The sequence below is a fragment of the Pongo abelii genome, chromosome 5, assembly GCF_028885655.2.
Source record: "Pongo abelii isolate AG06213 chromosome 5, NHGRI_mPonAbe1-v2.0_pri, whole genome shotgun sequence".
NCBI lineage: Eukaryota > Metazoa > Chordata > Mammalia > Primates > Hominidae > Pongo > Pongo abelii.
The window spans coordinates 140,611,843-140,625,158 of NC_071990.2; the positions used below are offsets into that span (position 1 = coordinate 140,611,843).

The window sequence follows — 13,316 nt, forward strand, 5'->3', positions numbered from 1 at the left end:
TTTTCTTGTTTTATAATTTATTATAAAAATGAAAAAATCCTATTACCTCTACATAATGACTTTATGACTTTTAGCAATCTACTTTATAAAATGTTCTTCATAATTTAATAAATTTAAATTATTAAATTTAAATTTAACGGTTTTTTTAATGTTCCTTAAAATCCATATCAACATATTTATTTGAATTGGAAACTGAAGTCCTTCTGAAGAATGTAAGCCTAACATTGCCTTTGCCAATCAGGTTGGATGGCAAACATTTTCCACAGATTCAGTGAGCTAAATCTATTGTCTTAGGTCATCGAAGTTCTGACATAAAATATATTGAAAACATGTGAGAAGATAAAAATAATTTTATTAAAAATTCTGAATTGGCTAAGGTACATTAAAAGAAAGAATTTTTATTTCCCAACCGCTTTGAATATATCTTACTTTAGAAAATGCCTTTGAGCCAAAAATAACATACATATTTAATAACCATTTGATAAGTCTTGGCAAGCCTTTCTTGGAGAAAACCCTGATACCTGGATAAAAACCTCTTTTGCTAGCCAGGTGGTTTCCAACTCTTCATCTAACAAAATTGAAGACAAGCTTAATCAAGTTGTCATTTGCTAGAACACGAAAAATAATGTTATGATAGATCGCTAGGTGATTTTTGACATAAAATTTAGAACGAGTTGAAAGGATTGACTGATTTTTGTTTCAGCAAAACCTTTTCTATCCCCATTTATTCACATAAGCAAGATTTCTTAGCCCTTACATTTATAAAATGAAAACAAAAATGATGTCAAATCATTTTTATATTATTAATAAATACTATTCATGGATAGACATATGAACTAATTTTAAAAACAAAGCACATTCATTTCATAAAGAGATGCACTCCCAACAAAAATTTTCTTTTATGTTTAATAATTATCTATCAAAAGTGTCAGCATGTTGATCTGTTTCGATCAACTGTGTATTAGCAATTGTAATGGCAGAAAATGTTAGAGCATTATGCGCACATAAAGTAAAAAATGTTCAATGTATATACACAATTGTGCAGATCACATGATGTGGTGATCTATAAAAGATTTTTAAGCATAGAATGATACTACATTTGGATAAATTTATGTGGAGGAGGTAGAATGGAATTAACAGGGGACAAAGTGAAATTTTTCACTGCTAAAAGCAACTTCTTGTTCAGATCTTTTCAAACCATATACTTATGAGTATCAAACTTTTAGGGCAGCAGTCCTCAACCTTTTTGACACCAGGGACCGGTTTGGTGGAAGACAATTTTTCTGTGAATTGGGGGAGGGGATAGTTTCTGGATGATTCAAGTGCATTACATTTATTGTGCACTTTATTTCAATTATTATTACATTGTAATATATAATGAAATAATTATACAACTCATCATAATGTAGAATCAGTGGGGGCCCTGAGTTTATTTTCCTGCAACTAGACAGTTCCATCTGGGGTGATGGGAGACAGTGACAGATCATCAGGCATTAGATTCTCATAAGCAACTTGCAACCTACATCCCTCGTGTGCACAGTTCACAATAGTGGAAGCACTCCTATGAGAATCTAATGCCTGATTCTGTACTTCTGGAATCAGGAATAAAATCTGTGAAGCAGTACATAATTTTACAAAATCTTTTTTTTTTTTTTTTTTTTTTGTGACAGAGTCTTGCTCTGTCGCCCAGGCTGGAGTGCAGTGGCGCGATCTTGGCTCACTGCAACCTCTGCCTCCCCAGTTCAAGCCACTCTCCTGCCTTGGCCTTCTGAGTGGCTGGGACTACAGGTGCATGCCACCACGCCTAGCTAACTTTTTTTTTTTTTTTTTGAGACACAGTCTTGCTCTGTCACCCAGGCCGGAGTGCAGTGGCGTGATCTTGGCTCCCTGCAAGTTCCGCCTCCCAGGTTCACCCCATTCTCCTGCCTCAGCCTCCCTAGTAGCTGAGACTACAGGTGCCTGCCACCACATCTGGCTAATTTTTTGTATTTTTTTTTTAGTAGAGACGGGGTTTCACCATGTTGGCCAGGATGGTCTCAATCTCCTGATCTCGTGATCCGCCCACCTCAGCCTCCCAACTTCTTTTGTATTTTAGTAGAGATGGGGTTTCACGGTGTTGCCCAGGCTGATATTGAACTCCTGAGCTCAGGCAATCTGCCCTCTTCGGCCTCCCAAAGTGCTAGGATTACAGGCGGGAGCCACCGCCCTCGGCCAATTTTACAAACTCTTTTAAGGCAGCAGAGCGAAATGTAGTTTGAATACCACTACTATATCCCATTGTCATTCATGGAAGCTGGCCCTTTGTTTTTTATTTTTTTATTTTTTTTAAGACAGGGTCTAGTTCTGTCACCCAGGCTGAAGTGCAGTGGCATGATCATAGCACTGAAACCCTGAACTCCTGGACTCAACTGATCCTCCCGCTCCAGCTCACCTGCAATCATCACCCTGGGCTGGGACTACAGGTGTGTGCCAGGCTAATTTAAAAAAAATTTTTTTTGGCAGGGCACCATGGCTCATGCCTGTAATCCCAGCACTTTGGGAGGCAGAGGCAGGCGGATCATGAGGTCAAGAGGTCGAGACGACCCTGGCCAACAGGTGAAACCCCGTCTCTACTAAAAATACAAAAATTAGCTGGGCATGGTGGTGCGTGCCTGTAGTCCCAGCTACTTGGGAGGCTGAGGCAGAAGAATTGCTTGAACCTGGGAGGCAGAAGTTGCAGTGAGCCAAGATCACACCACTGCGCTCCAGCATGGCGACAGAGTGAGACTGCATCTCAAATAAAAAAAATTTTTTTTTTGTAGAGACTGGCCTTAGTGATCTTGCCTTAGCCACACAAATTGCTGGGATTACAGGCGTGAGCCATGGGGCCCTGTTGAAGCTGGACCTTTAGATGCCCCTGGACACGAGTCCCCATGTCAGTTTGCCATGCTCAACACACATATCACCCTTGTGTACCTGGTTCCTCTTCCAGAGCTGGGGTCAGTGCCCAGGCTCCACGCTTTCCCTAGGAGGGGATGTTATTGTGGCAAGCCCTTTTGGGGCTCCCCAAGAGCTGATACTGAAGGCATTCAGTATCATAGCCTGAGACTATGAGGACTAACCAGATAGCTGGAGAGAACCCTGGATGACACTCCACAATGGGGACTTAAGGCTTAAGTCTTCTGGTGAAATTGAAGACTATGTGACATCAAAGGCCAGAGAAGAGGTTGGGAGGATTCAGGGGCTTTGAAAACGGAACCCAGCAGCCACTGAGTTGAGGCTTTGAGGTCTGAATAAGCAAAATGATACTGTTTGGCACAACTCATTTCTTTAAAAAGAAAGACAAAAATGTTTTTAGCATACAGAAAAATATGGAGAATATTATGGGAAGTATCCATGTTCTATTCACCATAATTGGATGTCATCATTTTGCTATATTTGCTTCAGCTCTTCCCAATGAACTTCTAACTGTATCAGCAATATATCAGAAATGTTTTAGTTTCGGAAAACATGATATTATGGTGTGAAAGAAATTTTTAAAAATAAACACAGGCACTGCTCATCGTATCCTTGAAATTTACCAGTTTCTGGTCCTTGGTCACGTGGGTTTCATAATAATATACAGTTGAGACTTCCTATGTTTACATTATGACTACCTTGAAGTTTGAAATCCTTGAATTATCATCAGTATACTCAAGAAACTCCTTTCTAGGTTACCAGTTCAAATTTGGCTTGAAATCACTGGAGTGGCTGAAAAATAATTACAATTCCTCATGTTCAATGACATCATAAAGACTATCATTAGAGTAATTTAGACATCATCTGTTTCCAAAATTTTATCATGAGTTCCACTCACTGATCCAGACAACCACACATCTATTATCAAATAAATGTGAAAGTGGGTGTTAAGTTGAGCCTACACATGGCTCAGTTCATTTGTCTACTTGGCATCCTCTTAGGACTTATATGTTCAGTATGTGTGGTTGTAGTTGGCTGATACTGTGATAAGCAGATGCCATGTCCCTTTCAACGAGAGTCACAGGATTTCGTACTTGTGATCAGGACCCATAGGAAGAATTACATTTTTTATTGGCTCAGTACATATACATACACATTATATTTAAAAAGCATATATATATATACGTTTTTCTTTTGGTTTCACTTGGTTGAATAGTGTCCCCCCAAAATGCATATTCACCTGGAATCTCAGAATGTGGCCTTATTTGGAAACAGGGTTATTGCAGATATAATTAGTTAAGATGAGGCCATAATGAAGTGGAGTGGGCCCTGAATCTAATCTGACTGTTGTCCTTATAAGAAAAGGAGAAGAGACACAGAGACAGACACACACAGGGAAGAAGGCCATGTGGAGAAAAGGGCAGAGATCGCAGTTATACAGCTGCAAGCCAAAGAAGACCAAGGATTGCCAGCGACCACCAGAGGCCAGGAAGAGGCAAGGAAGGGTTCTCTGCTAGAGGCTTCAGGGAGAACATGTCCCTGCCAGCATCATCCAGTTTGTAATATTTTGTTATGGCAGCCCTAGGACACTATATATATGTATATTTTCTATCTATCTGTCTTTCTTGTGTGTGTATACATTAGAATGTTTCCCCAAAATAACGCTTACGTATATTGTTCACAATACATTTTGGTATTTTATTTCTGGGTAGAGTCCATTCTATTTTGTTCAATTTTTTAATTGGGCTACGAAAAAATCAATTTCATTAGGATGCTATGTTCTTTTCAATAAATCTGCAGGATGGAAAACACTAGATGCTCCTAAAGGAAAGAGAGTACATTATATATTGAAAAATACCTGAAGAGTTTAATAATTAATGCAAAAAAGACACCAATGTCACTTGTCTTATATTGGCATCATTACTACATTAAATAAAAGTCCCCCAGGCCAGGCGCAGTGGCTCACGCCTGTAATCCCAGCACTTTGGAAGGCCGAGGTAGGTGGATCATGAGGTCAGGAGATCGAGACCATCCTGGCCAACACAGTGAAACCCTGTCTCCACTAAAAATACAAAAAATTAGCCAGGCATGGTGGTGGGCGCCTGTAGTCCCAGCTACTTGGGAGGCTGAGTCAGGAGAATGGCGTGAACCCAGGAGGCGGAGCTTGCAGTGAGCCGAGATGATCCCACTGCACTCCAGCCTGGGTGACAGAGCGAGACTCCGTCTCAAAAAAAAAAAAAAAAAAAGTCCCCAAAGAGCTGAAGTGTTAATGTGCTTTCCAAAAATATGTGAATATTTATGTGTTATGATACAGGGACTCTACAGATAACAGATAGGAACCCACTTTCTATTCAACTCAGTGACACCTGAAATTGCATTAATAGAGCTGTGTATAACTGTGTATCTCTAAGTTTTAAAGTCAGAAAAACTGACTTTTAGCTAGGTGCCACTAGTCACTTAGACAAATGACTTTAGGTGAAATTAATAAGTATCTCTGAGCTGCGCTTTTCTCATGTGAGAAATAGTGGTAATAATACTGTATACCTCGCATCATATAAAGTGCTTAGCAAAGTGTCAGGCATGGAGAAAGTGCCCAATATTTAGGAGTTGTCTTCTATTCTCCATTTATACTGATGGGTTCAGAGAAAGGGACAATGGAAAGATCATGAGGATACCAGCTTCTGAAAAGAGAGAGGAGGAGATGGAAATGAAGATGGCTTGTAGATCACAACAGACTGGCCAGGAGTGGTGGCTCATGCCTGTAATCCCAGGACTTTGGGAGGCCAAGGTGGGTGGATCACCTGAGGTCAGGAGTTTGGGACCAGCCTGGCCAACATAGTGAAACCCCGTCTCTACTAAAAGTACAAAAATTAGCCAGGCATGGTGGCACACTCCTGTAATCCCAGCTACTTGGGAGGCTGATGCAGGAGAATTGCTGGAACCCAGGAAGTGGAGGTTGCAGTGAGCTGAGATCACACCATTGCACTCCAGCCTGGGAAACAGAGTAAGACTCCGTCTCCAAAAAAAAAAAACAGATTACAACAGACACCACAGAAATACGAAGTCTCAGGAGTTGGAGTTGGAGTTGTAACGGTAAGAACTGGTAATATTATACGTGTTTCTAATTTCTGTTTCTAGTTTGCCAGATTTTGTCCTAGGTTCAGCTAGTCATCAGCTTTTCTATTTGTTTCTGCATTAGTATAAAATACAAATATTAAAGTACAAAATAAGCTTTTATAGCGAAGCAATCCAAGTATACAATGGCTTGACTAACACAGCAATATAAATCTGTCACCTAACAGTCCAGAATTAATCAGGTCAGTACAAGTGGGGTGCTCTGCCATTCTCAATAAGTGTCTTCTCTTTCCCAAAGCTCATCTCCCAGGCAGCAGGAAAGGGGAAAGGGCGGGGAGCACACACCCCTTCCTTTTGTGGGGCACTACAAAGAGACAGAAGTCACTTCTATTCACATTCCATCAGCCAGAATTTACTAACATGACAATACTAAACTGTAGGGGATGCTGAGAGAGAGATTTGATACTGCGTCAGTCATTGTCCCTTAATGGATTTTAGTGGACAATTTGTCTTTACCACAGTCCCTTCCTCTTGCTTTCCAAATATGCATACTCGTCGCGTATTGAACACATTCACTCCTTCCCTGAAGGAGACAATCCAAACACCCTTCCAGTGACTAAAACCAACTCAGAGTCCAAGATCTCTGGGTGGCGTGCCATCCTCTCCAGCAGGGCTGGAAGTGGATCATTTGATTTGCTGGACCATAAATGAATAGAAAAGTGTTCTGTCCTCCACCCCACACCCAAAATACATGGAGAAGTAGGAACGGGGTAACTTCCATAGATATTTCATTTAGAAAAGCAAAGAATGGGAAGCACATGGCAGTCATTAGTTAATGGGAATTATGAATTCCTGCTAGGTGAGAGTAGGGAAAACTTGAGTCCTGGCAATGAAGTGAGGTCCTTGATTAGGCCCTAGATCTGCTTCCTGGAAGGAGCATTCCTGTCCACTTTCCTCCACAGCTCATGTCTTTGCTCTGTTGGTCCACTAGCCTCACTGAGGGGGATGCTGGAGAGTGTGCCCTTCCTGTGGCAGACAATCCTGTTAGTGCAACACTAAAGGCTTGGGTTGCTTTAAAGTTCCAAGAACGTATGGATCCGACACCTTGGGGAGGTACTCTTCCTGAGACTGCTACTAGAGCCATGAGTTCAAGAGTGCAGCTTTGCAGCTGTGTTCCAGTGGTCAGGAAGCTGGAATCAAGGCATGACCATTGCTGCTCAACTGCCCTCCACACCTAGGAAGCTGAGAACAGGAACTAGGACATTGCTGCAGAAAAAAATGACCAAAACATTGGCAGCAATATGGCCTCCATCTCATTTCTCCCTTCTACTTCTCCCAAGATTCATGTACTGGGCAGAGTGCAATGCATATCCAGAATCCGAGCTGTAAGGGGGTTTGGAAAGATCATTTTTAGATGTCCAATCTTTCTAATCAGAAGGAGGAGGGGTTGCATGTTGAGGTAGTCAGCTCACAGTCTCCATCACAAGGTTTATAAAGGAGTGTCTATTTTGATAAGTAATTTCACTGTGATTTGCTTTGATGTTGATTTAGGAGATCTTCGTGTCCAGTTAGAAGGACTTATGTCCTACAACTTGGGGGAAAAGTGGTTTTGTTTTGTTTTTTGGAAAATCCCAGAGCCCCTTTGTGAATGTCAGCATGCAATAGTTGATGCCCCCAAGGCCTCCAGCAAGGGCAGGCAATATAGATTGTGCCAACACAACTCTCAAGGGCCAGCATTGACTGAAATGGCAAAATAGGGAAGGGATTAAAGAGACCCTCGCACTTTCTCGTCAATCTAGGGACAAATGAGAACTTCTTGGACCTACTCTGGGGCTGAACTGGAGTCATTTGCTTTTTTCCAGATTAATGGCAAGATGACAAATGGCATGTTCTGGTTTTGTAGCCTTAATAACACCATCTCCCTGCAATAAATATAGTATCATGACTGTGGTGGCTGGTGCTATTGGCACAGTGACTCACTGTGAACGCTGTTATTAACACCACAACCCTTTACAATGAAATCTGGGTAAAGAGGTTGCCCATTTGTCACTGTAAAGTGGCAATATACCAAATGGTAATTTTGTAGGCTGAAAGGGGGAAAAACTTAATTCAACTTCCTGTGCACCTTACCATTAACCATGGTTTGGACTCAAGGAATTATTGGACTCGTTTGCTGTTTGTTTCTCATGAGCCACATTTAAACAATGAAAACAAATCTGATTGTTAGTACTATGCCTTAAGAAATTTTCTGCGACACCGTAAAACTGTATAAATGATAGGTTATATATAATAAAAATACCGTTGTATTTTTTGGCTTACTATATGCAAGTGTTTTGAATCTAGAATGAGGATTTCTTCCCAGTAAATTATTTGGTGAGACCCTGCAGTTTGTTAAGCTCTGAGTATCTGATTCTCTCTCTCTCTCTCTTTAACACACACATACACACACACACACACAGATGCACAAACACATCTTTTATCTTTATCTAGTTTTGGGAGACCAATATCACTTGATAGTTAAGGTTTGGACTTTGGAGGTAAGCTCCATTGTGGCCTCGTTCTGAGACTTGAAAGTTATTTAACTCTTCTGAGCTTCAGCTTGCTCACTGACAATTATTGTTATAGGACCAGCCTCTTATTGTTGAGGAACTACATGAGATAATGTCTGCAAAGTGCTTAGCTCAGAGCATGGCATATAGTAAATGCTCATCAAATGTGATTCCTTTTATTTTTAGCCATGTTGTGAAATGTTATTGTACTAGACTTGTGTTTAAATTTTTAAAGAGTTCATTTTGGAGGAAATGGCATGAGTAATAAGCATATGTTATTTATCAGAGCACTCGTAACTATATCATGACGAAATAACAGAAAAATGATATTTACTATCAGCACCAAAGTTCAAGTCTGTGTTTTATAGCTTAACTTCGATGCTTAAAGAGCAGCATCAGCTCTTTTAGTATATTGTACTTATATTAACTATATTAAAAAGTACATTACATAATTTATAACATGGTGATAAAAATGTGTAACCTATATGCAAGGGGGCAGAACATCAAATAGTAAAATAATTTTTAGGCACTATAAGGGTTTTCTGCAGGAAAAGCAGTTGCAAGCCTGGTTGCAAAGCCTGCATATTAAATGCAGATCTTTTTGTCCCTTACCCTGAAGCTGTGGAAGAGATCTTTTCAAAGGGGATCCAGGAAGCAACTATACAGAAAAGAGCCATCCATTCCTAAGGAACTTAATCCTCTCCACCAAAAACCACTGGGGTGGCAGAAATGGCTCTTCTAAGCATGATGTGAGCACAGATCCAAGATTCAGGAAGACAACAGGAGCATGAGAGCTGATAATTAGAGTGAACAACAGACACCCAGGAAGAGACCAGATGTCTACTGAGCCTGGTAGTAAGGATGGACTAGAGGGTGCAGAGAGCCAGAAAGGGGTTACTGACCTTGTGGTACTGGCGCCAAGGTGCATTTCCTCGGAAAATCGTCTTCAGGTGTTGGTGGGCACAGAGAAATCACTGGTTTGAGAAGGCAGAGCAAAACAAAAAATTACAGAACAAATGAGGAGTCCAAAAATCTTCAGGACCTGACAGCGAAGGACCCTGCACTCAGTGACGGGTTTAATACTGTATATGAATGAACAAAAATGCCAACAATGATAGGAAATGCGATGTAATAGCCCTGCAGTTACTATGGTCACCTAATGGAAGGCAAAAAGCCTAAGGAAATTGCAGGGAGAATCTTGCAAAGTCAGAACTACTTCAAAAGAGTAATCTGGCAAGGTCAGGCCTAGAAGTGGGGAAAGGGTGAGGCTACAGACTGTGACAAAGACAAGGCTCTGGCCCTGCTCACGGGGCTAGAAACATTTACCAGTTCTTTAATGAGAAAGCGTGTACGCACTGCATGGAAACCACACTGCGTGTTACTCCTTATAAATAGCAGGACACGAATATTTATCCAGGCTAAGAGCAGGGCAAATCCGTAGCGTAGCCTGGATTCTTCCCAATTAATCTCTTTATACTCTCAATCTCCAACATAAAGAATTCTATTCAGTTGTTATTAAAGAGGAAACTGAATGAAAATAAATAACTGAATCTCAATAGACCAAGAGGACCATTTGCTTGAAAAAATAGCCTGGTTAAATTGCAGTTTTAATAAGAGTGCATGTTTTGGAGTCAGCCAGATTCAGATCTGAGACCTATCTCTAGCACTAAGTGGAGGACTGTGAGCTCATTAATTAAACTCTACTGGCATGAATTCCTCCTGTGAAAATTGGGAACAATGATGTCAACCTTGCAGGTTTAAAAAATTTTAAGATTAGGCCAGGTGCAGTGGCTCACGCCTGTAATCCCAGCACTTTTGGGAGGCCAAGGCGGGCAAATTACCTGAGGTTAGGAGTTCAAGACCAGCCTGGCTAACATGGAGAAACCCCGTCTCTACTAAAAATACAAAAATTAGGCTGGGCGCGGTGGCTCATGTCTATAATCCCAGCACTTTGAGAGGCCGAGGCAGGCAGATCACGAGGTCAAGAGATGGAGACCATCCTGGCCAACATGGTGAAACCCCGTATCTACTAAAAATACCAAAAAAAAAAAAAAAAATTAGCTGAGCTTGGTGGAGTATGCCTGTAGTCACAGCTACTTGGGAGGCTGAGGCAGAAGAACCATTTGAACCCAGGAGGCGGAGGTTGCACTGAGCTGAGATGGTGCCACTGCACTCCAGCCTGGCGACAGAACAAGACTCCATCTCAAAAATACATACATACATACATACATACATACATACATATTAGCCAGGCGTGGTGGCATATACCTGTAATCCCAGCTACTCGGGAGGCTGAGGCAGGAGAACTGCTTGAGTTCAGGAGATGGAGGTTGCAGTGAGCTGAGATGGCGCCACTGCACTGCAGTCTAGCCAACAGAGTGAGACTCTGTCTCAAAAAAAAAAAAAAAATTAAGATTAAATGAACTTACACAAAAAAATCACTTGGAATGAGGTAGGTGGCCAACACATGTTAGTCTCTTTTCTCTTGATTTTGACATTGCCAGAAACACAGACTCAGGTATAAGTCTGATGGGCACCCTGACAGGTGTGACCATGGGCCAAGTATCGCTAAGTTGTGCAGGCTTCCAAAGGGACTGCAAAGGTCTCTGGAGACAAACTGCCTGGGCTTAGAACCACTCCATCATTTTCTGACCTGGGAGGAGTCACTTACTCTCTCTGTAGCTCGGATTTCTTACCTATCAAAGAAGATAGCAATGTCCGCTCACAGGGGTTTTTGAGTGCTAAGTGAAATAATCCACATAAGGCATTCGGGATGATCTGAGATGGGCAGGACTGAGGGGAAGTCCATGGAGACAAAGATCCAGGGATATTAAGATAGTCATCTCTGGAGTTGCCTAGCTAGGTATTGTTCAAAGGTAGCACCAGAGGGCAGAATGGTGATTGCAAGGCCCATCCCAGACTCTGCGGATGATTTTAAATTAGTCATAGTAGCCTTCCAAAGAGCCTTTGTGACATAAGTACAGAACCTGGGAATGGCCCCTTCTGCTCAAATATAATAATGCCATCCAACTTGGTAGAGCCAGCCTCTGTGGCAGCCCACTCCCCTAAGGCTAGCTTTGGATGGGTAGCCTTAACTTAAAATTGTACTTTTTAATTTTTTTTCTGTCTGCTTTTATTATTATGATTATTATTATACTTTAAGTTCTAGGGTACATGTGCGCAACATGCAGGTTTGTTACATATGTATACATGTGCCATGTTGGTTTGTTGCACCCATCAACTCATCATTTACATTAGGTATTTCTCCTAATGCTATCCCTCCCCCAGCCCCCTAGCCCCCAACATGCCCTGGTGTGTGATGTTCCCCACCCTGTGTCCAAGTGTTCTCATTGTTCAATTGCCACCTATGAGTGAGAACATGCGGTGTTTGGTTTTCTGTCCTTGCGATAGTTTGCTCAGAATGATGGTTTCCAGCTTCATCCATGTCCCTGCAAAGGACATGAACTCATCCTTTTTATGGCTGCATAGTATTTCATGGTGTATATGTGCCACATTTTCTTAATCCAGTCCATCACTGATGGACATTTGGGTTGGTTCCAAGTCTTTGCTATTGTGAATAGTGTCGCAATAAACATATGTGTGCATGTGTCTTTATAGCAGCATGATTTATAATCCTTTGGATATATATCCAGTAATGGGATGGCTGGGTCAAATGGTATTTCTAGTTCTAGATCCTTGAGGAATTGCCACACTGCCTTCCACAATGGCTGAACTAATTTACACTCCCACCAACAGTGTAAAAGTGTTCCTATTTCTCCACATCCTCTCCAGCACCTGTTGTTTCCTGACTTTTTAATGATCTCCATTCTAACTGGTGTGAGATGGTATCTCATTGTGGTTTTGATTTGCATTTCTCTGATGACCAGTAATGATGAGCATTTTTTCATGTGTCTGTTGGCTGCATAAATGTCTTCTTTTGAGAAGTGTCTGTTCATATCCTTCACCCACTTTTTGATGGGGTTGTTTGATTTTTTCTTGTAAATTTGTTTAAGTTCTTTGTAGATTCTGGATATGAGCCCTTTGTCAGATGAGTAGATTGCAAAAATTTTCTCCCATTCTGTAGGTTGCCTGTTCCTTCTGATGGTAGTTTCCTTTGCCAGGCAGAAGCTCTTTACTTTAATTAGATCCCATTTGTCAATTTTGGCTTTTGTTGCCATTGCTTTTGGTGTTTTAGTCATGAAGTCTTTGCCCATGCCTATGTCCTGAAAGGTATTGCCTAGGTTTTCTTCTAGGGTTTTTATGGTTTTAGATCTAACATTTAAGTCTTTAATCCATCTTGAATTAATTTTTGTATAAGGTGTAAGGAAGGGATCCAGTTTCAGCTTTCTACATATGGCTAGCCAGTTTCCCCAGCACCATTTATTAAATAGGGACTCCTTTCCCCATTTCTTGTTTTTGTCAGGTTTGTCAAAGATCAGATGGTTGTAGATGTGTGGTGTTATTTCTGAGGCCTCTGTTCTGTTCCATTTGCCGCTATATCTATTTTGGTAACAGTACCATGCTGTTTTGGTTACTCTATCCTTGTCGTATAGTTTGAAGTCAGGTAGCGTGATGCCTTCAGCTTTGTTCTTTTGGCTTAGGATTCTCTTGACTATGCAGGCTCTTTTTTGGTTCCATATGAACTTTAAAGTAGTTTTTTCCAGTTCTGTGAAGAAAGTCATTGTTATCTTGATGGGGATGGCATTGAATCTATAAATTACCTTGGGCAGTATGGCCATTTTCATGATATTGATT

At 41.1% G+C, this 13,316-nt stretch overlaps 1 long non-coding RNA gene across 1 annotated transcript; it reads right to left on the reverse strand.

Annotated features, from left to right (window-relative positions):
• Positions 1 to 3,434: 3,434 nt before the first annotated feature.
• Positions 3,435 to 11,485, reverse strand: LOC129060083 (uncharacterized). Its single transcript, XR_008526479.1, has 4 exons — positions 11,258 to 11,485; positions 10,830 to 10,947; positions 9,464 to 9,535; positions 3,435 to 3,729 (listed from the first exon to the last, which is right to left on the reverse strand). It is a non-coding gene; the product is annotated as an uncharacterized LOC129060083 (long non-coding RNA).
• Between the last annotated feature and the right edge of the window lie 1,831 nt (positions 11,486 to 13,316).